Raw genomic sequence first — 14,583 nt, 5'->3', positions numbered from 1 at the left:
TTTACCCTCTTTTTCAGTAATTCCTTTCTGAAATTGTGAGCTTTACAGTTCCTGTTAGTAATTGAAGCGCAGAACACTGTTATAATCCACACAGCCATTGGCTGCACACTCTAGTGACCTATTTATAACTGTCCCTAATTGGCCACAGCAGAGAAAGTAACCTAAGTTACAACATGGCAGCTCCCATTGTTTTATAGACACACAAGGGTTGATTTAACAAGCAGCGGACGCTGTATCGAGGCCCCATCGTTTCTGGTCCGCCAGAAACGGAAGTTAAAAAGCAGGCTGATGATTGACGGCCCCTGCTCGCGGGCAGGGGGCAGCATTGCACAAGCATTTCACAAGAAATGCTTGTGCAATGTTAATTGAAGACAGTGTATGCTGTTGGCATTTAGAGAGGTCGAGCGAACATGATTTGCTACAACGAATCATGTCCGCTCGACCTTTAGTAAATCTACCCCTAAAACGTTACACTTATTTTGTCAATATTTAAACAGCTGTTATTCTAAGACTAATCTTTCCTTTAAATGCATCATTCTATCTAGCATTTATTTAGTGTTTAATGTCCCTTTAAGCATGAATGAAAGATTAGACAGTAATTTAAAAATAGAATTTAGAAGGTTGCTGTGTTTTATAGGAAGATTTATGCCACTCTATAAAACATCAGATGGAAGTAAAGGGACAGGTTACCTACCCATTGCCTAAATCACTTTAAATAGGAGCAACATACCTGTAAAAAACTGGCCAGAAAATATCACATGAACATCTCTATGTAAAAATGCATGCCCAGTAATCACATCCTATTGAAGAGTGACTTTAAAGGGACATTGAACTCTAAGGGGCCCATTTATCAAACTCCGGATGGAGATTGAGGGCCCGTGTTTCTGGCGAGCCTGCAGGTTCGCCAAAAACACCAATTATGAAGCAGCGGTCTAAAGACCGCTGCTCCATAACCTGTCCGCCTGCTCTGAGCAGGCGGACAGACATCGCTGCAATTCAACCCGATCGAGTACGATCGGGTTGACTGACACCCCAATTGGCCGCGACTTTGCAGGGGCGGTGTTGCACCAGCAGCTCACAAGAGCTGCTGGTGCAATGCTGAATACGGAGAGCGCATTGCTCTCCGCATTCAGCGAGGTCTGTCGGACCTGATACGCACTGTCGGATCAGGTCCAACAGATCTTTGTTAAATAGGCCCATAATTATAATTCACCATAAAATGTTAAATTATTTATAATTAAAAACAAAAAAAAATTGCAATGCACTTTATTTATTTTGCCTGCCTTTCCTGTAATTTACCTCTTAATTTAGTAATATTTTCACTCCTCCAAATAGACTGGCGTGCACTGGTAGGTTATGTGCATGGGCTAATTTATAGCTATCCCTAATTTGCCATAGGATTTTTAAGAAATGTGTCCCTGGGACTTCAACACAAATTTTAGTAACAGTAACAGACTGTTAATGCTATTCAGCAGAGTGTCTAGATGTAGCCCCGATCGTGATGTCATCAGTGGGTGGAGCTTGGCAGCCATTTCAAAGTGGCCAGAAACAATATTCATTTTAAAATAACCTTTTTACTGTTCCTGCTGCATGATATAGAAAAGGTGCAGGAGGATATTTGCAGCTTAATCTAAGGTAAGACTTTAAGATGACTAAAGTGTAGACTGTCCCTTTAAACATTTTCTCTCTCACAGTAGCATCAGTAGTTAAATTTAAAAAATAAAAATGATGTTGAGTAACATATACATTTTAAACTATTAAAACTAAAATAATACGTGGTATAAAAAATAATGTGAAAAAATGTCATGAGCTGACTATGACCTTACTATATATAGCTTCATAGTTCTCAACTGTCCTGCATTTTATGGGATTGTCATGGGTTGGGAGGTCTGTCCTGTTGGTCTATACCCCCCGTTTCCCTGGGCTATTTATGTTTTGGTTTCATGTATGTCTGGTCCCTGATCAGAGGCGTAAATAGAAACCACAGGTCCCAGGTGCAAGAATCCAAGAAGGGACCCCCCCAAAAAAAAGGTGAATTTGATACATATCTTTATTTTTATTTATTTTTACATTTAACACAGAAAAAAACAGTCTGTGAGATGGTCTGACCCACCAGTACTGTATATAGTGAGTTAGTGACATAGGGCTCGCTAGCATTGAGTCGTTATTCAGTTTGCGTGCACTCGCAAACCGTTAAATATCCTGTCGAAAGCAATATCGTTTATCGACTGTTTCCAATAGCGCGTTATACCTCAATATCGGCAGCTGGACTCCGGCTGCCGAAAAAATCTTTGCGTCCCATAGAAAGTAATAGATGCCGTTAATCGATAAATTATACCAGGTTTCCAATGAAAGCGCAAACCGTTAATACACTGTCGGAGGCTGTCGATACATTGAGAAATATTACACCCAGCTCAACTAGGTGTAAAAGAGGAAAATTGTGCTTTTTGAGACCTATTTTCTATTGAAATTGCACATAATGCAAGTGTTTTAATGTAGAAATAAATTGTTATAAGTAATATTTATTGTTGTCTCATGTATAGAAAAAGTTGAACTTATATTCTAATAGAAATATCAGTATATATTTAAATATAATAATATATGCAAGAACATATCTACAGAATGCAAACTAGACCTATGCCTAGGGCAGCAATACATATTACTTATATTTATGAAGTGGTAAATATAATTATATTAGAAAAATAGTATTTGATTATTAAAAATATGGATAAGTGTATCTTTATTTTTCTTGAGAGGTGATCCCCAGACGTTAAACGTAAATTCTATAGCGTAAGGTCGGGTTACCTTAGCAACTAATTGATTTTCAAGAAATCCGACATCAGATGGAAGCGTTAACACAACGTTAACTTACAGCTACACGAAAAGAGCGACTGCACGCTATCCGCAAAATATTTCAATGGAAACCTGGTACTAAAATGGAGCCGTAAATTACTTTTAGCTGTCGGCCGCTTCGGTAGCTTACGGCTCCATTTTTAACGACTCAATGGAAGCGAGGCCTTTGTCTGTAATTTACCGGTAAGATGTCTGGCCTGACCCTACCCGTCCCAGTACTTTATAAAGTGACCACAGTAGTCTTTGACATGGTCCAGCTCCCCCGTACTGTATATAGTGGTACTGTATTGTGACACTGTTAACCCCCTGTCCCCCCATGCTGTAGTAGCAAGGTCTGTAATTTTCTGGATCCACAAACATACACACACACACATGCATAAATACACACACAGTCACATACACACACACACACATACATGCATAAATACACACACAGTCACATACATACATACACACACACACACACACATACATGCATAAATACACACACAGTCACATACATACATACACACACACATACATGCATAAATACACACACAGTCACATACATACAAACATACACAGTTACATACATGCAAACATACACACACACAGTCACATACATACAAACATACACACACACACACACAGTCACATACATACAAACATACACACACACACAGTCACATACATACAAACATACACACACACACAGTTACATACATACAAACATACACACACACACACACACACAGTTACATACATACAAACATACACACACACACACACACACACACAGTCACATACATACAAACATACAAACACACACACAGTCACATACATACATACAAACATACACACACACAGTTACATACATACAAACATACACACAGTCACATACATACAAACATACACACACACACACACACAGTCACATACATACATACATACACACACAGTCACATACATACAAACATACACACACACACATGCATAAATACACACACAGTCACATACATACATACATACATACACACACAGTCACATACATACAAACATACACACACACACACACATGCATAAATACACACACAGTCACATACATACAAACATACATACACACACACACAGTCACATACATACAAACATACACACACACACACATGCATAAATACACACACAGTCACATACATACAAACATACACACACACAGTCACATACATACATACATACATACATACACACACAGTCACATACATACAAACATACACACACACATGCATAAATACACACACAGTCACATACATACAAACATACACACACACACACAGTCACATACATACATACACACACACACATACATACATACACACACACACAGTCACATACATACATACATACACACACAGTCACATACATACAAACATACACACACAGTCACATACATACATACATACACACACACACATACATACAAACATACACACACACACAGTCACATACATACATACACACACACACATACATACAAACATACACACACACACACACAGTCACATACATACATACATACATACATACACACACACACATACATACAAACATACACACACACACACACACACTCACATACATACATACATACACACACAGTCACATACATACAAACATACACACACACACATGCATAAATACACACACAGTCACATACATACATACACAAATAAACAGCAATGGGTAAAACAGAAACACTAACCCCTGTAGTCAGAGACAGAGAGAATAGTGAAGCATCACGTGATATCAATGCAGGCAGTGGCAGGTCAATGTTTTTTATTGGAATTATTTTTAAAGCTGTGCCCCCAACCTCTGCACCCCCTGTAGTTCCGCCCCTGTCCGTGATATAGATTGCACATTTATAGGGAAGTATGTAGCTTAGAGGTGATAATAAAATATTATATTTTTATCAAAGAATTAAATATAATCATTTTTAAATTAAAAATACTCAATACCAAAACAAGGGGTTATGATGTGAAGCGGGAAAGTAGCAGTTAAGATGTGCAAAATAGATATCCCCCACCTTTTCCAAAAAAGTATCTGAGACAATGTGGAGTGAGGTCATGGCAGGTTAAAAGTTGACAGTCTTTGGTTTTATTATGTGAAGGACATTTATAAGCCCAGGATAGCTGAAGAGACGTTAGAGATTTCCAACTGTGATTGTACTGCACAATGCAGGAGAGTTAGGAGCCGTTGTAATGCTATCCTGAGAATGAATAAATGCTATGCTTTACGGCTGACTATTGACTCATTATTTCTTATTTGTTATTAAAGTCCAAGCATGATTATTGTGCACAATAATTTAAATGTTAGCTTTAAAGGTATATAAAACACCTTGAGACTGTCAAATAAAATTAAATTGTTTATGTATTGGCTATAGAAAAGCTGTGTAACCAAGAGGCTATGGGGCCGATTTACCAAATGGCGGGCGGACATGATTCGCTAAATGCCAACAGCATAAGCTGTAGGCATTATCATTGCGCAAGCAGTTCTGGTGCATCGTATCTGATCGGGTTGATTGCTGTCCCCCGCCTCCGAGGCGGCAGACTAGTTAAGGAGCAGCGGTCTTAATAAGCCTTGCACGGAAACAGGGGCATCAGGGGCCATTCGGCCCTTGATAAATTGGCTCCTGTATCAGAAGTCAACTTACCAATGGAGAGTGGGAGAGACCAGCCCATTTGGCCCATGGTGTTCCTACAGCTGCTTTGAACGCAATTAACTCCCATCAACTGCTTACCTGAGTATAACAGTCTGTTTAACTGAAAACTCTAAGAATTGAAAGTACACACTGCAGTCTTAAAAAGCCCAACCCTGCCACATAGCTGTCTTAAATTAGCCTCAGCAGGGGTTACAAGACAAGGAACTGCAAAACGTTGCAGGTTTTGTTTACAAAATGACACTGGCAAGCCTTGCCCACTCCACTCTCCTTAATAAAAGAGTAATACAATTAGTAAACCATGATCATTTTTTAAAAAAAAAAGCTGTGGAATTTGTTTATAAAAAAGAAAATGACGACTGTTAATATAACCAAAGTATTAAAGGTATATATAATTGTAATTAAATACTAGAAATAATCCAAACATTATTTAACTTAACAAGATTATATGGACACTAACAGAATTTAAAAAAAGACATCTGCCTATTGTTCTCAGCCTAATCATTGCTCTGATCATATAATTCTGTTTAGCATTTATTTAGTGTTTAATGTCCCTTTTAAGTGACAGCATTTTCTTTATTTGTGGAAGATTCCCTTTTAAGGGTAACTGTGGCAAAAACTGAACAAGGACACATTTATGGCAAACCTGTAGCTCACCTTGGCTTGGACCCAGAGAGACTATGCGAAAGTGTTGACATCCCAGCGTTGCCTATTATAAACAGATGAACAGGCTAACAGGGAAAGTGTAATAATTCACATTGAATTATTAATGTGCCTGCTGAAAGCCTGAACTGGCCATTAATACTGTACTAAAAAAGGAAACATTTCCCCAGGAGAGGTGAAGAGTGGAGCTTCTTGTAAAACACAGATAGAACGGCAACAGATCTTGATTAGTTTCAGCAACCTAGGACATTAAAAACACTCACTGCAGGAGACATAGGAATGTTCCAATGTCGACAAGATAAAGCAATCACACATGCCAATACCATAGCTGCCAGCATTTGGAAAAATGCAGTCACTTTATAGCAGATTCATCTAATTTTCCACCCCAAAACACCCAATGCAAATTGGACATGATATAGAAAAATTCTTATATATATCTAGTCTATAAACTGCAGGAGATTTACAGATGCTAGTTCACCAAACAGGGTTGCCAGGTTTCCAGTATTCAACCAGGACTGTCCAGTATTTTAGCTAGCTCTCCAGTAAAATCTATACAAAAATACTGGACATTTAAATGTCCATTTTTTTCCAAGTCCCCTTAGTGCCAGCTAAATGTAAAAGGTCTTTTATCTCTCTGCGAATTACGAATATGGCCATGAAAGTATGTGTGTTACTGGCAGTGAAATGGGGTTAAAAAAGTGTTTCTTGCAGTCATGTGGGTGTTAAATTACTGCTGTGAGTGCTCCTAGCTGTCAAGGGGATCAAATCGAGGCTGTGTAAGTCTGTTACTTGCAGCCAAAGATAAAAAATTATTAATGTGAAAGTTATTAGCAGCCAAGTAGTTCAAACGACTGCTCAGTTGATAAAAATATACATGGTGGGTTCAAAGGTAGGGCCTAAGGTAGAGATCTTAGAGGGAAGAAACTTTATGACTACACCTACCACCCATGCCTAGTCACTTACAGGTAGTTCAGTCATTTTGTGGAGGACACTGATAACCATATCACCAAATAATATTTTATTATTTTTCTATTTTAAAGTGATGGTAAATCCAAGAATTTAACAAACATGTACAAAAGGGTGCTAAGCTCACCCTTTCTGTGCCGTTGCACAGCGCTAAATTCAGCGGTGCCGGTCGCCCACGGCACCTCGCTCTCCTTCAATGAGGTGACGTTTGCACCTCTGAACCAATAGCCGTGCATGTCAACTGACAGGTTTCTGTATGCATGCACCGCTATTGGTTCCGAGGTGCAAGTGGCCCCAGATCATTGTGCCGTGGGTGGCTGGAGGCGCTGAATTTAGTGCCGTGCAATGGCACAGAAAGGGTGAGTTTAGCACCCTTTTGTACAAATTTGATCAATAAAACTCCCCTTGATTTTTAGTGATGGTAAATCCTAGCGTTTGTTAAACGCTTGGATTTACCATCACTTTAATGCAAATTGCAGGAGACTCAGATGCCCCGATGTTTAAACACACGCATACGTAAGTTTGTTAACTTTTAGTGTGCACACAACCTGAGGCCTGAGATAAAGGACCCCATTTATCTTAGTGCATGTGGACAAGGTTCTCAGAAAGGGAACCTGTTCACAAGGCTTCGGTGCCTCTGGCACAGCATCAGCTGCTGGAAGTTAAGATTGCACAAGCAGTCCCGCCCCTGCTCTCGAGCAACCAGGTGTGTAAGAGCACATGAATCTGGGTTCTCATGACATGAATGAATCAAGGTTGTCGGACATTTCCAACCTTTGATGATGTGGACACGATAAGAAAAAGTGATCATAAGACTGGTGTTTCTTAAAGAGATATGAAAGGCAAATATGTTTTTCCATAAATGCAGAGTTGAATATAAATAAACTTGCCAAATACCTTGTAATATAGCTTGTTTTTTAATATCACTGCTATGGTCGCCTAAAATCCTGCCTTTTCCAAACCCACTGTGGGACTCATTAATTTGGATCAATCACAGTGGGCTACTTAGGTTGGAGATGTGTCGGCTCTCCTTGGTCGCGCACGTACCCACACAATGTGCAATTTTGTTTTATTCAAACGCGCATGCACATTTAGGGGCCAATATCGCGGATCATGTCCGCTGCACATCGATAAATGCCGACAGCATACGCTGTCAGCATTTATCATTGCACCAGCAGTTCTTGTGAACTGCTGGTGCAACGCTGCCCCCTGCAGATTCACGGCCAATTGGCCGCTAGCAGGGGGTGTCAATCAACCTGATCGTATTGGATCGGGTTGATTTCCGGCGATGTCTGTCTACCGCCTCAGAGCAGGCAGACAGGTTATGGAGCAGCGGATTTTAGACCGCTGCTTCATAACTTGTTTTTCTGGCGAGCCTAAAGGCTCGCCAGAAACACAGGGCTTCAAGCTCCATACGGATTGATAAATATGCCCTTTAGCCTTCAGTGAATGATAATTAGCACATGGATTTTGTGGCTAGAAAGAAGGATCAATATAGACCCATTCCCTCATGAGCAATAGTTTCATCTTCTCCTGGTGTCAGATATCATGACAATACTGTTGCTGAAGACGGATCTATCTTCAATAACTTGCGCATGAGTGAAAACAGAATATAATCGGCCAGATGGAAATAGGGAAATCTTCTGCGCATGTGATGGGGAATGTGCACAGACCTAATTAATATGCAAATTTCCAGCACTGCTATTGGATAGTGGTTTTTAAGGAAAACATACCTATTTTTGGGGACATAGAGGCTTAACTTTTTTAGAGATATGAATAAAATTGGACGGCATTAACATGGTCTTTCACATTACACAGTGTGTGACCAAAGGATGTAAAGGGATATTAAACCCAAAATGTTTCTTTCAATTTTGCTTCATTCTCTTGGTATCCTTTATTGAAGAAGCAGCAATGCATCACTATATTGCATCAGACATATATGAGCAGCCACCAATCAGCAGCTATCTCCAAGCTCCTGAGCCTACATATAAAGGATAACAAAACAACAATTGTAGATTGTAAGTTCCCACGGAATAGGGCCCTCAATTCCTCCTGTATGTGTTTGTAAATTTTGTCCTGTCTCTTACAAGTTTTATATCATTGTTTTATGTAAATGAATTGTATCCATGTACAGCGCTGCGGAATATGATGGCGCTTCAATAAAAAAGTATAATAATAACAAAGCAAATTAGATAAAATAGAAGTCAATTTCAAAGTTCTTTAAAACTGCATGCTCTTTCTGAATCATGAAAGAACATTTTTCAATTTCATGTCCCTTTTGATATTGAACCAGGTTAAAAATGAAATAATAGTGATTTCCTAAGCAGTTATCTAGCAGCAGTGGTAACACAATTGGTCTAATTCTGTAGCAAAAGCAAGTTTTCAAACCTACCCCATATTTCTTTGCAATATATTAATTTTAGTTTAGTATTCATTTTTTGTACTTTATATAATCAGCATATTTTTCCTCAAGCCTCACAAAATTTCTCTCTTACATGACACTTTTTATTAAACATTTTATATAGTGAATAATAATTATGATCCAGCACTTCAAACCAGCTTAAGCAGGAGTTTGTAAAGCAATGATTAAGGGCTCGCTTCCATTGAGCCGTAATTCGGTTTGCGTGCACTCGCAAACCAATAAATATGCTATTGGAAGCAATATCGTTTATCGACTGCTTCCAACGGCTCGTTATAACTCAATTTTGGCAACCGGTCTCCGGCTGCCGAAAACATTATTGTGCCCCATACAAAGTATAGGAAGACGCTAATCTTTAAATTATACCCGGTTTCCAATGCCAGCGCAAACCGTAAATACACTATCGGAGGCTGCCGATACACTAACAAAAATTACACCCAGCTCAACTAGGCACGTCAAAAAACTTTCCTATCCGCCACCCCCCCACATCACAACTTATGATAAATGTATTAACCACTAAACCGCCATGCCCCCACATCGCAAAGTACCTATTTGAACTATTAACCCCTAATCCGCCATCCCCCATTGCAACTTATAATAAATGTATTAACCTCTAAACTGCCATGCCCCACAACGCAAACTATCTATTAAATCTATTAACCTCCCTGATCCGCCATGCCCCCACAACGCAAACTAGCTATTAAATCTATTAACCCCTATTTCGCCATCCCCCACAACGCAAACTATTTAAACTATTAACCCCTAATCCACCATTAACCCACATCGCAATTAACCTAATAAATCTATTAACCCATAAACCGCCAAAACCCACAATGCAAATAACTAATCACTAAGCCCCCTAACATAACACCCCCTAAAATAAAGCCATTACATAAATTAAAATAATCCTAAATTACAATTAAAATAAAGAAACGAACATTACTTAAAAAAAAATAAGTTTAAATTAAGCTAAAATTACAGAAAATAAAAAAGTCTAACATTACAGAAAATAATAAACAAAATGATCAGAAATAAAAAAATTAAACCTTATCCCTATGAAAATAAAAAAGCTCCCACAAAATAAAAACACCCCTTAAAGTGTAAGTAAAGTTAAACTGACAGTTCGCTACCAATGCAAATAACATCAAAAATAAAGTATAGTTTCATTCATCGTTTTTTTTTAAATACCTTTTTTAATGCAGTAATTTAGTTATTTATTATCCCGTCTAATAACCTCCTTCCTCCACCCGCATAAAAAAAAATTTTCGGTTAGTAGTGACGTTCTCATCCGTATCTAACGGATTGGGTCCCCCACTGGCGTCTACATAGGAATTGATGACTCCCACTTCCTGTATTGCGCATGCGTTAGAGATTAATCTCTAGTACTCTGGATCTGCGCGTTCACAACTCCCGCATGCGCACTTTGAACAATCGATCGGCATCGGACCAAAACATTCTTCTTTCTGCAATTCCTTTTTCAAAGTAAGTTTAGATATAATAAAATGCAATTGATATATATATACACACTCTTAAAAAATATTTACATACTTATAAAGTTATACATTGATATACTGTATCGGAGTGTAGATGGCAGAATTGCGCATGCGCATAGTTCCAAACATCGAGAACGCGCACTCAGGAGGAGCGCATAAATCATTTAGAGAGACAAAGCAGGAAGAATGCAAGGGGGAGGAGGAAGCGGAGAAAATAGGGTATGAATAAATATAAGATTTACTTGAAAGCAATGGTGTTATTCAAAAAACAAAGTTAGCGACTAGGATGTTGGTCAGATTATATGTTATAAGATGCATTGCACTTAGAAAAACTTTACTTTCACTTTAATCTAATACTAAGATACCAATAGCCTTTTGTAGGGCATTGCCCTAAGTTAAACAACTCTTTTACCTTTAAAAAAACTAAGAAACTAACGGCTAGATTTGGAGTTTTGTCGGTAAGGACCCACGTAGCTAACGCCGGCTTTTTTCTGGCCGCACCATAAAAATAACTCTGGTATTGAGAGTCCACATAAAGGCTGCGTTAGGCTCCAAAAAAGGAGCGTAGAGCATTTTTAACGCAGCTTCAACTCTCAATACCAGAGTTGCTTACGCAAGCGGCCAGCCTCAAAAACGTGCTCGTGCACGATTCCCCCATAGGAAACAATGGGGCTGTTTGAGCTGAAAAAAAACCTAACACCTGCAAAAAAGCCGCGTTCAGCTCTTAACGCAGCCCCATTGTTTGCTATGGGGAAACACTTCCTACGCCTGCACCTAACACTCTAACATGTACCCCGAGTCTAAACACCCCTAACCTTACACTTATTAACCCCTAATCTGCCGCCCCCGCTATCGCTGACACCTGCATTTTTTTTAACCCCTAGTCTGCTGCTCCGTAAACTGCCGCTACTTACATTATCCCTATGTACCCCTAATCTGCTGCCCCTAACACCGCCGACCCCTATATTATATTTATTAACCCCTAATCTGCCCCCCTCAACGTCGCCTCCACCTGCCTACACTTATTAACCCCTAATCTGCCGAGCGGACCGCACCGCTATTATAATAAAGTTATTAACCCCTAATCCGCCTCACTAACCCTATAATAAATAGTATTAACCCCTAATCTGCCCTCCCTAACATCGCCGACACCTAACTTCAATTATTAACCCCTAATCTGCCGACCGGAGCTCACCGCTATTCTAATAAATGGATTAACCCCTAAAGCTAAGTCTAACCCTAACACTAACACCCCCCTAAATTAAATATAATTTTAATCTAACGAAATTAATTAACTCTTATTAAATAAATTATTCCTATTTAAAGATAAATACCTGTAAAATAAACCCTAATATAGCTACAATATAAATTATAATTACATTGTAGCTATTTTAGGATTAATATTTATTTTACAGGCAACTTTGTAATTATTTTAACCAGGTACAATAGCTATTAAATAGTTAAGAACTATTTAATAGTTACCTAGTTAAAATAATTACAAAATTACCTGTAAAATAAATCCTAACCTAAGTTACAATTAAACCTAACACTATACTATCATTAAATTAATTAAATAAAATACCTACAATTACCTACAATTAAACCTAACACTACACTATCAATACATTAATTAAATACAATATCTACAAATAACTACAATGAAATAAACAAACTAAAGTACAAAAAATAAAAAAGAACTAAGTTACAAAAAATAAAAAAATATCTACAAACATAAGAAAAATATTACAACAATTTTAAACTAATTACACCTACTCTAAGCCCCCTAATAAAACAACAAAGCCCCCCAAAATAAAAAATGCCCTACCCTATTCTAAATTAATAAAGTTAAAAGCTCTTTTACCTTACCAGCCCTGAACAGGGCCCTTTGCGGGGCATGCCCCAAGAAGTTCAGCTCTTTTGCCTGTAAAAAAAAACATACAATACCCCCCCCCAACATTACAACCCACCACCCACGTACCCCTAATCTAACCCAAACCCCCCTTAAATAAACCTAACACTAAGCCCCTGAAGATCATCCTACCTTGTCTTCACCTCACCAGGTATCACCGATCCGTCCTGGCTCCAAAATCTTCATCCAACCCAAGCGGGGGTTGGCGATCCATCATCCGGTGGCTGAAGAGGTCCAGAAGAGGCTCCAAAGTCTTCATCCTATCCGGGAAGAAGAGGCGATCCGGACCGGCAACCATCTTGATCCAAGCGGCATCTTCTATCTTCATCCGATGACGACCGGCTCCATCCTGAAGACCTCCACCGCGGACCCATCTTCTTCCGGCGACGTCCAACTGAAGAATGACGGTTCAGCCAATCGGATTGAACTTGATTCTGATTGGCTGATTCCATCAGCCAATCAGAATATTCCTACCTTAATTCTGATTGGCTGATAGAATCCTATCAGCCAATCGGAATTCGAGGGACGCCATCTTGGATGACGTCCCTTAAAGGAACCGTCATTCTTCAGTTGGACGTCGCCGGAAGAAGATGGGTCCGCGCTGGAGGTCTTCAGTATGGAGCCGGTCGTCATCGGATGAAGATAGAAGATGCCGCTTGGATCAAGATGGTTGCCGGTCCGGATCGCCTCTTCTTCCCGGATAGGATGAAGACTTTGGAGCCTCTTCTGGACCTCTTCAGCCACCGGATGATGGATCGCCAACCCCCGCTTGGGTTGGATGAAGATTTTGGAGCCAGGACGGATCGGTGATACCTGGTGAGGTGAAGACAAGGTAGGATGATCTTCAGGGGCTTAGTGTTAGGTTTATTTAAGGGGGGTTTGGGTTAGATTAGGGGTATGTGGGTGGTGGGTTGTAATTTTGGGGGGGTATTGTATGTTTTTTTTTTACAGGCAAAAGAGCTGAACTTCTTGGGGCATGCCCCGCAAAGGGCCCTGTTCAGGGCTGGTAAGGTAAAAGAGCTTTTAACTTTATTAATTTAGAATAGGGTAGGGCATTTTTTATTTTGGGGGGCTTTGTTGTTTTATTAGGGGGCTTAGAGTAGGTGTAATTAGTTTAAAATTGTTGTAATATTTTTCTTATGTTTGTAAATATTTTTTTATTTCTTGTAATTTAGTTCTTTTTTATTTTTTGTACTTTAGCTAGTTTATTTAATTGTATTTATTTGTAGGAATTGTATTTAATTAATTTATTGATAGTGTAGTGTTAGGTTAATTGTAGGTAATTGTAGGTAGTTTATTTAATTAATTTATTGATAGTGTAGTGTTAGGTTTAATTGTAACTTAGGTTAGTATTTATTTTACAGGTAATTTTGTAATTATTTTAACTATTTTAGCTATTAAATAGTTCTTAACTATTTAATAGCTATTGTACCTGGTTAAAATAAATACAAAGTTACCTGTAAAATAAATATAAATCCTAAAATAGCTATAATATAATTATAATTTATATTGTAGCTATATTAGGATTTATTTTACAGGTAAGTATTTAGCTTTAAATAGGAATAATTTATTTAATAAGAGTTAATTAATT

This window comes from Bombina bombina, chromosome 9, assembly GCF_027579735.1.
Source record: "Bombina bombina isolate aBomBom1 chromosome 9, aBomBom1.pri, whole genome shotgun sequence".
Lineage (NCBI taxonomy): Eukaryota > Metazoa > Chordata > Amphibia > Anura > Bombinatoridae > Bombina > Bombina bombina.
Note: the sequence above shows the minus strand (reverse complement) of the source record.